General features: G+C 39.7%; 1 protein-coding gene across 1 annotated transcript in view; it reads left to right on the top strand.

Moving 5' to 3' along the window:
* The first annotated feature begins 9,762 nt into the window (after positions 1-9,762).
* The window catches only part of LOC146656107 (ras and Rab interactor 2-like), a 43,088-nt gene continuing 40,122 nt past the window's right edge, over positions 9,763-12,728 (top strand). Inside the window, exon 1 of the mRNA XM_085428994.1 lies at positions 9,763-9,975. The gene's annotated coding sequence lies outside the window, so the exon portion shown is untranslated. The remainder of the gene's footprint in view (positions 9,976-12,728) is intronic.

Raw genomic sequence — 12,728 nt, 5'->3', positions numbered from 1 at the left:
CTCGGTGTGAGGTCTCACAGCAAGCTATCAAATACGGCGCATTTCTGGGCTTTTAAAAAAAACACTATGCGTCGCCAGGTGTTTCATCGGATTTGAGGTGTTACCTCCTTTGACAGTATCACAGTATCAGCTTAAAGCACTTGTTGCAGGCTGCTGAGTTTGCATATTTTGCTGTGAAGTACAGCCAGACTTTTGACCGCTTTGCCTTGGTCATTTTTAATCTGTAGCTCTGCTCTAAAAGAACGCACGTACCTGGCCCCGCCTACTATCCTCGGAAACGTAAAATGATTGGCTAGAATCTAAAGTGTATCACAGCTCAGGAAAAAAAAGCACCGAAATAAAGCACCGAAATGTGCGCTGCTTTTCGGTCTGGTTACTACGGTGGCCCCTAGAGACAAAGCACGTACAAACTCCAAAACACATGCAAATTCCAAAACACATGCAAACTCCAAAACACTTGCAAACTAAAGAACACACGCAAACTCCAAAACACGTACAAACTCCAAAACACTTGCAAAATCCAAAACACTTGCAAAACCCAAAACACGTACAAACTCCAAAACACTTGCAAAACCCAAAACACTTGCAAACTAAAAAACACATGCAAATTCCAAAACACGTACAAATTCCAAAACACTTGCAAAATCCAAAACACTTGCAAACTAAAAAACACATGCAAATTCCAAAACACGTACAAACTCCAAAACACTTGCAAACTAAAAAACACATGCAAATTCCAAAACACTTGCAAACTAAAAAACACATGCAAATTCCAAAACACGTACAAAATCCAAAACACTTGCAAACTAAAAAACACATGCAAATTCCAAAACACGTACAAACTCCAAAACACGTACAAACTCCAAAACACTTGCAAAACCCAAAACACGTACAAACTCCAAAACACTTGCAAAATCCAAAACACGTACAAATTCCAAAACACGTACAAATTCCAAAACACGTACAAATTCCAAAACACTTGCAAACTCAAAAACACATGCAAATTCCAAAACACAACGGAAGTGCTCCAGGACGCTAGGGGCAGTGTTGAGCTCGATTTGCAAAATAAACGGCAAGTTTGTCTGTATGGGACGGTCTAGTCTCCGTCGCGCTTCCCAGGTTGCCTAGCAACCGTGATACTAACCGCTGGAAACGTGTCATACAACTTGATTTGACAGAAATGAGGGAGAACATATTTTGTTCATTTGTTTGTTTGTTTCTACATGAGCTTTGTGTGATTTGATAAGTATCTGAGGCTGAGACCACAGGACAGTAAAACATGATTTTTGGGCTTCATTTCTGTACTGAACAGTTATTTCAAGATTAATTAGTAAATAAGAATTAGCTGATGTTGTTCATGAGACTAAAGTCATATCACTTTGGTAATGTAAATATAATATGGCCAATTTTCTAGTTATTATATTAATCATTATTAGCTATTACAGCAGTGAACATGAACTCTGTGTCAAATACTGAGCTTCAGTACAGATTCAAGTTGCAGTTATTTATATGTCTTATCACCTTAAATCTTCACTCAAAGACAAGTATCTTTGACAGTGCATATATAGGTGTATCATATATAAGAGACAAATGTTGTTCCTTCATGCTGGCATTACTAAATTTGGCTCATTGCTTACATATATTTATAAAAAGAAAATGTACAAGCTGTGATAACTGTTTCTGATAAAATGAAGAGTAGACTGATATATGAAATATTCCTTTATTGGGTGAGAAAATCAGACCATGTCATAACTGCTTTAAGTCATACAGAATAGATATCAGAGCCTTAAACAGGCTGGCTTCTGCTAAATGGGTCAAACTGGGCAGAAAGTAAACAAACACATAACATCCTTACAGAATATGATGTAACACTATAGATCAACTTAGCTCAGAATATATAAAGCATATAAACAATTACAGCAATATGATGCAACAAACACAGCAGTGCTACTGATCCAAAATACTCAAAGCTTCATAGAACTGAAACAAACATTTGTTTTTAGCTCCATTCTGCTGCTGATACATACTTTAGGTTTCTGAATATTACACTTGTTGCTGCCTTTCATAGTGCGTAACTTGAAGGCCCTGAGTACTTTCTCCCACACTGAAAACACTGGAATGATAAAATTATTTGAACATTACCTAATAAGACTGATTCAGGACAGACAATTAGTTATTTTAAACTTTTCTAGCAGTCCTTCACAAACAGGGAACAGTCTGTCTATTCTCTCCATCTGTCAGCTGCTGCTGGCTCTTCCTCCTCCTCTTCCTCACACACTGTTGAGTTTGTCCTGGTGGATCATCAGGGGTGCAAAGCCTCACAGATGATGTGCAGCAGTGGGTCCCTCAGTCTGTCCTCACTCTGGACACTTGCAGTCGTCACACATGGAAATCAAATGTGTGATAAGCTGCAGGATTCAAACACAAGTGTGACTTATAAACACATGTTCATATTTTTATTACACAATCAGAGAGAAAGAAACAGAGAGAGTGCAGGACAGACAGACAGGTGACAGTCTCAGGTGTATACACTGCTACAAAACAGCACAAAAGAAGGAGGATTTAGTGTTTGTGTTATTACGAAACAAGAGGAGTTCCCAGATGGTACAGTGGACACACATGTGTGACTCCTGTGATTAAAGCATCTTTCTTTCAGCTTAACGAGTGAACCGTCAGCTCGTTCAAACACACGTTAAAGTCCGTTTGGCTCGACACCACCGAACAGAGGCAGCAATATAACACAGCTAACATTAACAGTGCAGTGAATCCTGCTTGTGCTGTGATATTCAGGACTGCAAACCGAGCAGCATCACTGACTTTCAGCTTGTTGTGTTTGTGGATATATGACTGACTTTAATTATCCACAAAATCATCACAATCTCTGTAAGATTAAGGTCGACTATATATATATTTTTAAAGTAAAGGCTTTAAAACCAAGTTAATTCTGAAAGTACAGACATGACTAATGTCACATAACTTTCCCGACATGTGGCCAACAATAATGGTTTAATGTTCTTCATTAAAAAAATATTTGCGCATAAATAAGTGACATAATATTCAGTACTTACTTCTGAAAGTTTACACTTCCTCCGCTCCGCTTCCACCGTTTTTTTTCGGCAAAATTATCCACACCACCACCACACTATGAAGTCTGGGATATGTTGGGCCATGAAGGCTACACCGACCCATCCTTAAAATTCAGGGAAATTATGGACGCATTTGAGGGCCGCATTTCGAGCAGCCTTTGAATTGGGAAAGCCTTCTCTTGTCGCTGTGACGTAATCGGCCTTAAAATGCGGCCTTTAAGGCTGCAAACCCCAAATCCGGTCATTGGTACTTCCTGGCTTGTGTAGTTACTAGGTAACAAAAGCTCAACACTGCCCCTAGCGTCCTGGAGCACTTCCGTTGTGTTTTGGAATTTGTACGTGTTTTGGATTTTGCAAGTGTTTTGGAATTTGTACGTGTTTTGGATTTTGCAAGTGTTTTTTAGTTTGCAAGTGTTTTGGATTTTGCAAGTGTTTTGGAATTTGTACGTGTTTTGGATTTTGCAAGTGTTTTGGAATTTGTACGTGTTTTGGATTTTGCAAGTGTTTTGGAATTTGTACGTGTTTTGGATTTTGCAAGTGTTTTGGAATTTGTACGTGTTTTGGAATTTGCATGTGTTTTTTAGTTTGCAAGTGTTTTGGATTTTGCAAGTGTTTTGGAATTTGTACGTGTTTTGGATTTTGCAAGTGTTTTGGAATTTGTACGTGTTTTGGATTTTGCAAGTGTTTTGGAATTTGTACGTGTTTTGGATTTTGCAAGTGTTTTGGAATTTGTACGTGTTTTGGAATTTGCATGTGTTTTTTAGTTTGCAAGTGTTTTGGATTTTGCAAGTGTTTTGGAATTTGTACGTGTTTTGGATTTTGCAAGTGTTTTGGAATTTGTACGTGTTTTGGAATTTGTACGTGTTTTGGAATTTGCATGTGTTTTTTAGTTTGCAAGTGTTTTGGATTTTGCAAGTGTTTTGGAGTTTGTACGTGTTTTGGAATTTGTACGTGTTTTGGAATTTGCAAGTGTTTTGGAATTTGTACGTGTTTTGGATTTTGCAAGTGTTTTGGAATTTGTACGTGTTTTGGATTTTGCAAGTGTTTTGGAATTTGTACGTGTTTTGGAATTTGTACGTGTTTTGGAATTTGCATGTGTTTTTTAGTTTGCAAGTGTTTTGGATTTTGCAAGTGTTTTGGAGTCTGTACGTGTTTTGGAGTTTGCATGTGTTTTTTAGTTTGCAAGTGTTTTGGATTTTGCATGTGTCTTGGAGTTTGTACGTGTTTTGGAGTTTGCATGTGTTTTTTAGTTTGCAAGTGTTTTGGAGTTTGCATGTGTTTTGGAATTTGCAAGTGTTTTGGAGTTTGCAAGTGTTTTGGAGTTTGTACGTGCTTTGTCTCTAGGGGCCACCGTAGGTTACTACCGTTTATGTCAGATGGCACCGGACACCGGTACCCATCCCTACCAGTAGGTAAGGAGGCCACCCACCACCAATATGCTGATGTGGTGAAGCGATGGCTATGCTTCGTGCCGTTCAGACAGGGAGGGAGTGGCCGGCGTTGCTGGAAGCCTTCCACGGACATTTCACATTCTGAGGAAACAGACATGTTCAACAAAAGTTCAACACTCTGATGTTTGTCTAACCAAAATACTTGAACACAACAGTTTTAATCCAGGATGAGATGCTCACAAAAAGCACTGTGCATGAAAAGATCCATCACTGTATAGTTCTTTCATTATTGCTCTTCTTCCAGAGGACAAATATATCCAATTAAAGAAGCATTTCAGAGAACTGTATTGGTTGGATCTTTGGGAATTTCACTGAAAAAACGATACATTTAATAGAGCTACAAGCTTTCTTTTTAAGATGCTTTTTATGGTATTTTTCTCATGTAATGCTTCTCAGAACCTGTCACTCTATGGTTGTTCAGTATGTATAACCCTTGAAAGACCCGACAGACAATTTGAGCCATTCAGTTTTTTATTTTCATGCTATTTTGGTTGTGCTAAATGAATATAGCATAATATAAATATATATTATATATAGCTGCACCTTAGCCATGATGGCAAGACTTTACATACAGCAGGGTCTGAAAATGGTCATGCACTGAGTGTGAAAATGGCTCTTCATCCTCCTCTGAAGACATCAGCTGATGTCCTCTTGGTTTATTAAGTCATGGTTACTTCCAGTTCCTGCCTCACCAAAAGGACATGAAATTAAATTATTGATCAATCATCTGTAATGCTGTAAAATTCAGGTGATTGGTAGAGGTAAAGGTTAGTGAATTTCAGAATCTTTAAATGTTTCACCCCCCCTCCCCTTTTGTTCCAACAACACCAGTACTTGAGCTCCAGCTGAACTCCTCATGTTATCCCTGCATGATCTTGACAGTTATCTATCAATCTATTTCCTTTTGATTGCTGTGAATTTTTGTTTCTTGTTTAGTTGCCAATTTGTGGTCACTGAACTACACTTGGTTGGCTCCGTCTCTGCTGGTAGTTGAGAGATATTCTAACAATTCATAATCTCTGCACAGGTAATCTAATCTGTCTCTGCATTTAGTTTATTGTTTCCAGTGTTTTAGACACGTATCTTTTCATTGTGTTGTAATTTGTTTTACTGTTTGGTGTTTGGAAAGCAGTGTTGTTGACAGACCAGCCAGAGTGTTTGAGAGGAGGCTCGACAGTTCTTTGTTGGTGATTTTCCATGCATGTGTAAAATGTTTCTGCACAGTTCTGCATGTAGAAATTCTGTCTGAGTAGACCCCAAACTTCGCAACCTTACAGAGCAATGGTCAGGATGACACTATCCAATATTTCAACCAGGAAAAAGTCATACCCCATCATACCACCTTTGTGCTGGTATGACAGGCCTTTTCCCCAGAAGACGTTTTAACATTTGTGACGGTAAGGAAGGCTCAGGTCTAAATAATGCAATGAATGCATGCTGGTCTGGTTTCAAAGTTTCCTCAAGTTACTGTCACTGATTTACTGTACCACGGTCGTGGCTCATGACAACTGGCATATCTCTGTCAAAACAACTTATTTAATCTTCAGTAAATGCAGAACCGAGTCTCTTTGGCGATCTGCCCATAATTCTCTGATAATGATACTTCGGAGCTGAGAGTGACACATGCACAATATTCCCGATAGTCATCTCTGTCCTCTCATGGGAAAAGTACAGCAAATGGGAATTTTGTTTAGCTCTGCAGCTTCTAAACGGCACTGGTGGTTTGCCACCTTTGGTTCCTCTTTCAACAACAACAAACAAACAGAATATTAAGCAGTTTTAAATGATCTGTGCTGATCTATGGGAAAACATACATTTACAGTGTTTTACAACTATAAGGAGGTAAAAGGAAAGATGATACAACTACAAACAGATCAGGACCGAAAAGAGGTGACTGGAGAAGAAACGCTTAGTGCATCGTGGTCCCCCAGAAGTCTGAGTGTGTCACAGCACAAGTACGTGAGGGTTCATATTCACCTGATTCAACAAAATTAGCAAATTCAAAAATGAACATTTTAAGGCTAATTATGAAAGTATACAGGGTGTATGGCTTGTGAAGCTAAACTGACAGATGGGTTCAGAGAAGAGGGGCCTGAAGGCTCTATCTCCCATTCTGCTTTTAAAAACTGAGAGTCTGAGAGTGCTCTGTAGGAATAATATAAAACTGCGAGGTCTGATTCAGGACGTTATATGTAAGCAGAAGGATTTTAAATAAAATTCTACATTCAACAAGAAAACAATGATGAGAAGCTAAAATGGGAGGAAAACTGTCTCTTTTCTAGTCTCTTAGAAGTATCACTGTGGTGTTTTGCACACAGTGAGAGCTCTATTTGGAAGTTTTTTCAGGAAGGTTTTGGAAGATGGTAATAAATAGTAATCAGAATAGTCCAGACCTGAAAAGAAAACAAAGTGCATGGACTAGCTTTTCAGCATGAGTCTAAGACAGGATGTTTCTAATTTTAGTAATATTGCGCAGAAAAAAAAATCTACATATTTGTTTAATTAAGTCATGTGGCTACAACCGTAGCTTGCCTCCATCAGTATGTGAATGCAAGAGTGAATGAATAGTGGCATTGTAAAGCGCTTTGGGTGCCTTGAAAAGCGCTATATAAATCCAATCCATTATTATTATTATTATAATGTGTGAGTTAAAGGACATATCATGATTAAATATGACACCAAAGAAATGTGAGTCAGTGTGAGAGTCTCATTTCAAATTTATTTCTCATATTTTTAGGGCCTAGCACAATAAACTCAGTGCTGTCTATATGTTAAGCCTCTCTGAAATGAATGTAATGAATTCAACCATAAAAAGGCACCTAACTGAAAGAATGAATCAGTCTTGTGTCTACACATAACAGAAAAAAAATAGCAACAAATCATTTTAAATTGCATTTTAAATTTGCAGTCTTGCAGCCCGTTGATCATTTCTTCACATTTCTTTAGTTGAGTTTATGAAATTTTTTTTTAAAAAAAAATCAACCAATTCGGCAGGCACCAACAAGGTCATTCCCAAAAAACTATTGATTGAAAGCTTGGCATATTTTGGTGTGGTGTACAGTTTGTCCTTAAGAAATTGAGGAAACACGACAAGTACAACGCGAAGAAGTGGAAAGTCTAAAAACTATCTACAGCAGATAAACAGTATGTGAAAATCATGTCCTTGAGAATGGACGGTTGTCAAGAAGCCACTCTGAAGGGATGTAAACACAAAAGTATATACCAAGTTCTAGAGTATTTAAAAAAATTGACTTAACAGCGTGTACAGAAGAAGTCGGGAGAACGGTACAACAGGGTTTTTAACATATGTCCATATTATGGCCCTAGATTAAAATGTTCTTAAGTTTGTGTGTTAAGAGTACACTTTTGTCGACTCCAGAGGAATTAAAGCCAAAAACTTCAGACCAATACGGTTTTCTCAAATGGAACACGTGACAAGAAAATTAATTTTGAGTTTGTTTTTGTTGCTTTTGCGTGTTGTGGGGGGAGGAGGCAACATCATTGCCAGGGTAGGAAGTATTGAAACCATGCCTTTAAAATAAAACAGTTAGTGTCTATTATTAGTGTCTAACCTGTATGCGACAATACCTGTACTTTTATTTTAAAGGCATGGTTTCAATACTTCTGTTAGGTGACGGCTGTGTGCGGACAGGGATAGGACCCAAGATGCAGACTCCAGAGACAAACTTAAACCAAAACAGCTTTAATGCTGAACGCAAACATAACATAACTGGAAAAAAACTCAAAATAAACCCGGCCAGGCGGGAGGCACTGGCAGCGACGTAGTTCAGGGGGCCGTCCATGACGGCGGCGTAGGTCAAGGAGCCGGCCATGACGGCAACGACGTCCAGTCATCGGCCGGACAGGACATGCAGGACGAGCAGGATGTGCCAGATGTGCAGGCCGGACAGGACGTGCAGGCCCAGACGGCATGGGGACCCCAGGCGCAGACGAAGCTAAACACTCGGAGGCCGGACCAGGCGGCGCCGCAGAGGCTGGGGCCGGACCAGACGAAGCGGAAGCAGACACTGCTCCGTCTCGCCGTTGAACTCCGAGGAAAAGGAGTCTGCAGGGTCCACGTTCTGGTCGCGATCTTCTGTTAGGTGACGGCTGTGTGCGGACAGGGATAGGACCCAAGATGCAGACTCCAGAGACAAACTTAAACCAAAACAGCTTTAATGCTGAACGCAAACATAACACAACTGGAAAAACTCAAAATAAACTAACACCAGTGGACTAGCAAAACACACAGCAAAATAAACGGTAGATCACGACATGGATACAGAGAAACACAGGGCTTAAATACACAGAGGGAGCAATCAGGGAATGAGTAACAGGAGGGAAACACAGCTGGGGCAAATCAGGCCTAACGAGACCAGGGGAAGCAAAACCAGACACATTAACATCAGACATGGACTTCCAAAGTAAAACAGGAAACATAACACAGACTCACAGGCAAGCACTAAAACAAAGGGAACAGAGACGTGGGACCAGGGCAGACACAGACACTGACTGGACGTGGAAATACAGCAGACAGGAAAGACAGCAACAAAGGAACAAAGACAGAAAACCAAAACACTAAAACTCTAACCAAACCCCACCCAGAGGACCTTAACTAAGAAAAACCCGTAAAGCAAAGCTAGAATATAATGAAATAACAAAATCAAATTACCAAAAACACAAAACACTGGGTCACCGACCCAGGAACCCTAACAACTTCCTACCCTGGTCGTACCTCCGGTTCCCACTGACACTTGGAAAAATAAGTGTTGCGAATGTGAAACAAACACAAGAGAAGTTTTCTGTCCTTCAATTGTTCTTGTTCTGTGCTAGATATTTTCATTTTTATATGAAACTTTATTGTTTTGTTATTTCAATATAGGGTTAAAGCTTATCATCACTTATTTTTGTTTTTGAAATTCTCTACTGTTACTGTGATTGTAACTGCTCACGAAAGTGTAAAGAACAACATAGTTTATTTGCAAACATTGCTTATTTAATCTGTCCAAACTCCAAAGTGTACTTTGAGTAACACGACAGTTGTTATTATTCAGTGGAACATTCGTTTTCTTTAATATATTTTTTTATATATAGCATGTAAAGAAAGGCTTTTGGAAACAGCACAGATCATTGAACTTAATTTCGCTCTTTGGATCTCTTGACATGAGCGTTAGGTATTTTATTTTGAAAACAAAAGCGGATCGTTTTCACACTCAGACGGAAAGTCTGCTCCTCAGATGAGCTTGGACCATGGGGGAAGCTACAGCTGGATGGAATCTTTTTCTTCAGCCGACACAGTGAGAAAAAGTAACACTGACAACGTGTAACAACCGAAAGTAACGCCGACACGGAGCAATAATGCTCTCACACATTCAACAAGTAAACGAAGCAGTGGAAGTTTCTTCTGCCAAAGTGAAATAACCCACAATCCGCAAGAGGTAAGTAAGTTTAAAGTTCAGCTGCGTGTTCTTTGTGTGGCTGCTGTGCACGAGTCAAAGGTCTTTTTGTTTTTTTGTTGATTATGTTCCGCTTCGAAATTCAGATGTAATTCTTTCCGCCAAGAAAAGCCGGCAAACTCACAGTTTCTCTAACAAAGCAGCGTTCTGTGAATCCTGCGGGACGTGTTGTACAGCTTAAACACCACCTGTCGCGCGGCGTTTTCCTGTGCCCAGTCCACAGAAAGCCTCCGTACTTATTTCACGCATGTTTAGAAAATACACGGTGTTCAGTGAAAACACACGGAGCAAACTATGTCATTTAGATAAGTCTTCAATCTTATAAATAAATAAATAAATGTGCAGTATTTACAGTAGCCCCTGCCTTCAGCCCATTATCAGCGCTTCAGTCCGCGGTCAGCACTCCTAATTAAATACAGATTTATCGATGCATTTTGATGTCTGTTCATAACGTGTTTTCAGCGTTGTTTCAAGTTGCAGGGATATAACGAGTAAGATTACTTATCATAAAGTAGTTAATGGGTCCCTCTACGTTATTACTGGGAAGGAGTTCGCTACAACAAGTACAGCAAAATGAGCTCTGAATGATCATGTAAATTTGTTCTCCAAACTCACGTAGCCCGAAGCATCAGAGTGTTATTTCAGCTCGGCTCACAGATCCACTCGTGTGTTTTGTGGCTCAGTTGTCTCCCCCCCCCCCCCCCCCCCCCTCTTTGGCTGCTGAATGTTTCTAGCTCACAGGCTGGCATATTGTCTATTGTTTACATGGTAATTGGACTGCTGTCTAAGAGTTCTAGCTGTGTAACCGTACTCATCATCCTCAGCCTATAACATCATATCATCCTTCTCCTGACTGTCTTATTTTCCTTGAAGAAGGTTTGTGTGTGGGGGGGTGGGGGTGGGGGAGTATTTCCTGGTACCGGTCAGGATCCTGGTTTTCCAATCTCCTCAGAAATCTGCTAATGTGCTTAGTGCTCAGGACCCGAAGCAGTTGCTGTACCTCAAACCTGAGTCACAGGGCAGGAATTCAGTTTGTTGTTGGAGTACCACAGTTATGAGAAGAGATATAGAAAATATGTATTTTAATTCTTTAAATATGCAGAGAGAGGTATGATTGTGGTCTTTGATGAAGCGTCACCATCACAGAAAACCACTCTCCTTCCACTTAGGTAAATATAGGTAAGTATTTCTCATCAGAGGCTGGAAAAGCAAGAAAAGGGAGTTTCTCTTTGAGGAATGAAACCAGTTCTTTCAGAAGTGCTTTCATACCAGAGTGTGACATAATAAAGAATAAGACGCCAATCAGTGTGTTACTGTCATTCTGACTTAATTTAGATATTGTTGACAGGTAACTTGACATTTCATATAGGTCCTGCTGGTCCCACTCTTGTCATACTGAAGCTAAAACCTGGTTATAACAGAGTACTTACTGCCAGAAATAGGACTGCTTAATTATGGCAAAAAAATCTGAACTATTTCTGTCATTATTACAATCCACATTACCCATTATCAGTGTTGTCCTCGACCCTCATCCCCATGTCTTCCATACTGAACAAAAGCCCAGGTAAATACAAGTTACTGCTGTTAAGCAAAGGTTGTACTAGCAACTCTTTCTTTAACCGGGACACCAGGGCAGAGGCCATGCAGACTTTGAGTGTTCTTCCTTGTCCTGCGTGCGTTCTCTCTGGCTTCCTGTCACAGTCCAAAGACCTGCAAGTTAGGTTAATGCTAAATTATCCGTTAATGTGCGATAGATGAAGTGAACAGAATAAAGTAGCATATGAATATATCTTTGAATATTTTTTCTCATAGCACTCCAAAGCACTTTTAGTGGTCACTAAAAAAGAGCTAAATAAATGCCAGTCCGTTTCCAGATTTAAGCTGTGATGACATTAGGCCTCATCTGCAAGCATTTACCTTCAACTTCCAAGAAGGCACAAGTCTGCAGTCACATTAACAGACGAGATTCTGTTTCAGTGTTCTTTGCTAACTTAGGTCTTTAAACAAGGCAGGCAAGTGGCAGTGCTTTTGAAACCTGTACAGAATGGCTCTGCCTTCAAACAATTCTTGGACTTCCAAATATTTAAATTTGCATTTTTACCAGTGCTTAGCTAAAAGGTAAATGGACTGATTCTTATATAGCGCCTTTTACTCTCCCGGACTACTCAAAGCACTCTATACAACATGCCACATTCACCCAATCACACAAGCACTTTCTTTCTATGCTTAGTGCTTCCTAACTTCATTCATACACATTCACAGAAACTTGGGGTTAGTATCTTGCCCAAGGATACTTGACATGTAGACTGGTGAAGCCTGGGATCGGACCTTCCAATCAGTAGGGGACAGCAGGGAACCTGTAGATGTCTGCAGTACTATGTCAGATGCTGCATAATTAGTGGTCAGGTATGTTTAGTGTATAGAAAATATACATAGTGTACTTATGTATACTCTTATACATAAGAGAAGGTGTGTTGGTTGAAAATAATGGGGACAGAACCTGTATTGTTGAACCTGAACTGTTTACTCGTCACATGGTAACCTAAAAAGCTGACGTGCAAAATGATTATATTTTTGCATATCAGCGGGCGTACATATGAAAGGTAAATTGTACTTTCATATATCTCCTCAGGTTTCAGAGAACTTTTTACTAGATGGCACGCTACCGATACTGATACCGATATCATAAATTTGGATATCTGCCGATACCGATATTAATCCGATATAGTGTATTT

The sequence above is a fragment of the Rhamphochromis longiceps genome, linkage group LG13, assembly GCF_057381845.1.
Source record: "Rhamphochromis longiceps isolate RC_006_pf linkage group LG13, R_longiceps_female_GT1.1, whole genome shotgun sequence".
In the NCBI taxonomy this organism is placed as follows: domain Eukaryota; kingdom Metazoa; phylum Chordata; class Actinopteri; order Cichliformes; family Cichlidae; genus Rhamphochromis; species Rhamphochromis longiceps.
The sequence above is the reverse complement of the archived record's forward strand: the minus strand, read 5'-3'. Positions and strand labels throughout refer to the sequence as shown.